At 31.8% G+C, this 3,302-nt stretch overlaps 1 pseudogene; it reads right to left on the reverse strand.

Annotated features, from left to right (window-relative positions):
- Positions 1 to 1,545: 1,545 nt before the first annotated feature.
- Positions 1,546 to 2,874, reverse strand: LOC107505955 (annotated as a pseudogene).
- Positions 2,875 to 3,302: the final 428 nt, after the last annotated feature.

A 3,302-nucleotide genomic window follows, 5' to 3' on the forward strand; every position in this document is an offset into this window, starting at 1 on the left:
ATTTTCAACTTTTTTTGTCTGGCTTATTTTACTTAAGATGGTTGTTTCAAGGTTGTTGCAGATAGCAGTATTTCATCTCTCCTTATGGCTGGGTAATATTCCATATATGTACTACAGCTTCTTTATCTGATCATCTATTGCAGTTCACTTTAGTTGCTTCCATGTCCTGGCCACTGTGAATAATGCTGCTATGAACATCGGTGTGCAAATATCTTTTCAGATATGAGTTTACTCCATTCCGATCTAAAAATCTGGTAATCTATCACATTGTATTAAGCACATTTATTATTCACTATTTTTGATCTGCCTTCCAATAAGAATTTTTGTTACCCTAATACTGCTAATATATTATTCTCTTTCCCCCCTGCTCTGTCTTGCTCACCAGAAATAGCAATTGAAGAATTTCTTGTTTTGATCGATTAATGTTGGCATTTATATGCCAAGTATAATATTAAGAGTTAGTACCTTCTGTGACTAGAGCATAATAATATAATTATGTTCAAATGAGATAAGATGAGTTTAAAAAGCCAGTAAAATTGTGCAGGTCCTTAGTAAAAATTATGCCAAATTTGTAGGTTCTTACATAGTTTCAAACATGTATAAAATAGAGCAAACACAAGTTTTTGTTTTGTTCTGTTTTGTTTTAAATCAGGCTATCATATTGGTTGTTATAGTTCAAGACCTCAGGCAAGTTAATCGACTTTTCTGAGCATCAATTTACAAATTTGTAAAAAAAAAAAAAAAAAAAAAGAGGTAAGTTTGTTTAATTTGTCAGTAACTGTGAAAATTAAATAAGATATGGTATAAAACACATCTTGTTTAGCATATGGCAAAGAATAAATGCTTTCTGTAGAAGAGATATTATTGTTTATGAAATTCATATCAAAATTCCATAAGAGTAATGATGGCTGCTTAAATTTTCTTCTTTTACATATTTTTAAAAATAATACAGGTAACTAAGGAGCACTTAGGAGAACAAAGCAATATAGGATATTATGAACTTCAAGTTATTTTAAGTGGGAAAATCAATATCCAAGTCCATTAGATAACTGGGAAGAATTGAACAGATAATAAAGATATTTCACATTTCATATAACTTTATGAAAGACACTGTTATATTAGTAACAAAAAAGAAATTTTAAGGTAAGTTGAAACAGTGTATACTCCTTTAGCTATTACAGTAAAAAATATTTTTGTTACTCAGAAAAATCAGCAAAATGATTTATGTTCTATAGCCACTGGTTTTCTATTCATATGTAAATAAATGATTGCATGGAGCCTGTTTGAAAGGAAGACACAACATAGTCATTGTCAGGTTAAACAGAAAGCTTAAACAAACAAGCTTAGTATTGCAATTATCTGTGAGATGGATACAGAAGGATATTGTAAAAGTTACAATTTAATTTTTCCTTTATTGAATCCTCCTAATGATATTCATTCATGTTAATATATACTCTCATTTATTTCTAGAAAGCACTACTTTATGAAGCAAGTTTTTGAAAACTTGCTTTGCTCGCTGGCTCTTCAGGATATTAGTAAAAGGGTTCAAAATGGGGCAACTGAAGTGTTGAAAATAGCTACTCCTCTGGTAAATGGTGATTTTTTTTTTTACCTGAAGACTTGACATACATGAATATACAGCTTCTATAAGACATAGAAATGACAAACATGTGTGAGAAACATCGGGGGAAACTTTTTTCTCTGACTAGCAGATGGAATTCTCAAAATGATGCTAATGGTGCACATGTAGGACAGAATCACTAATGCCAATGTGAAGAACATAGCAACAAAAGCAGAGTAAAAGCCAATAATTACATGTTTGTCAACAAGTATCTCAAATGAAAAAGAGTTAAGTGCTCCAACCAAAAGATAGAGAAGCTGAATGGCTAAGAAAACAAGACCCTTACTTATGCTACCAACAAGAGACTCACTTCAGATTGAAAGACACAATCAGACTAAAAGGAAGGGGGTGGAAAGAGATATTGCTTTGATGGAACTAGAGGGTATTGTGCCAAATGAAGTCAGATAGAGAAAGACAAATGCCACATGATTTTACATATATGTGGAATTTAAAGAACAAAATAAACAACAACAAAAATGGAAAAACTCTTAGATACAGAGAATATTTTGAGGGTTACTGGATGGGAGGAGGAGTTGGAGAGACAGTAAAAAAAGGCAAAGAGATTAAGAAGTACAAATAGATAGATACAAAATATTCATGTAGAAATAAAGTGCAACATAAGGAAAATAATCAACAATATTATAAAAAATACGTAAGGGGGAAGAGGAGTACCAGATTTAGTGGGGTGACAACATCATGAGTTATATAAGTCTCTCTAATTGCTATGCTGTACAACTGAAACAAATATATTATTGTATGCCAACTATAATTGAAAACAAAACTTATTGAACTGAACAATGTAAATATGAGCAACTAATTGTCTATTATACTTCAATAAAACTGGGGGAGGGAAAAAAGCCAATCATCTTAAAAAGCCACGTATTCAAGCATCAGAGCTGTAAAATGGAGAAAGAGTCACAAGAGAAGTGATCAATTACTTTGGAAGCACAGAAATCTAACCTGAGGATAAGCATGAGTGGTGGGAAAATGTAAGAAATCCTCCTAGCTACGTGCTAAAGACAAGTGGGGTGCAGATTTTCTTGTTCATGACGGTGGTATAATAAAGAAGCTTGTAAATGGCAACATAACGATCAAAAGACACGGCAGTTAGAAGAAAAAATTCGAGCACACACATGAAGATGACGAAAAATAATTGAGCTAAAAATGGTGTAGGAAATGGTTTTGACTTTAGTAATGATTGCTCCCCCAAATGAAAGTTCTAAGGAAGAAACATTTTGGAGGAAAAAATACATAGTAGAGTCTTTAAATGATTGCCTATCATGATGAGGACAATGATGGTTACATTTCCAGTGACACTCAGTACATGCCATATATAAAGAGATAAACATTACAAACTAAAGCTCTGGGTTGTCTAATATTCCCAAGAGTACAAACTCTGTTGTTATTGTGTAACTTCTCGTACTCATTTTCATTTTCTTTAAGCAAAATTTATTCATGAAAACAGAATGCGAATAGGAAAAATACTGAAGATTGAAATATTGGTATTAATAACTCCAATAAAATGAAGCAAGGAATCATTTTGTTTGTAAGCATTTTTGCAATATCCACTCATTCCTATTAAAACAGAAAATTTGTATGCATCTTCTACTGAAAAGTAAGCATGTATTATCCCATCATCAGTTACTTTATATAAAACCTCTACATGCAACTAAATTTTCTA

Source organism: Rousettus aegyptiacus, unplaced genomic scaffold (assembly GCF_014176215.1).
Source record: "Rousettus aegyptiacus isolate mRouAeg1 unplaced genomic scaffold, mRouAeg1.p scaffold_m13_p_2, whole genome shotgun sequence".
NCBI classification, from domain to species: domain Eukaryota; kingdom Metazoa; phylum Chordata; class Mammalia; order Chiroptera; family Pteropodidae; genus Rousettus; species Rousettus aegyptiacus.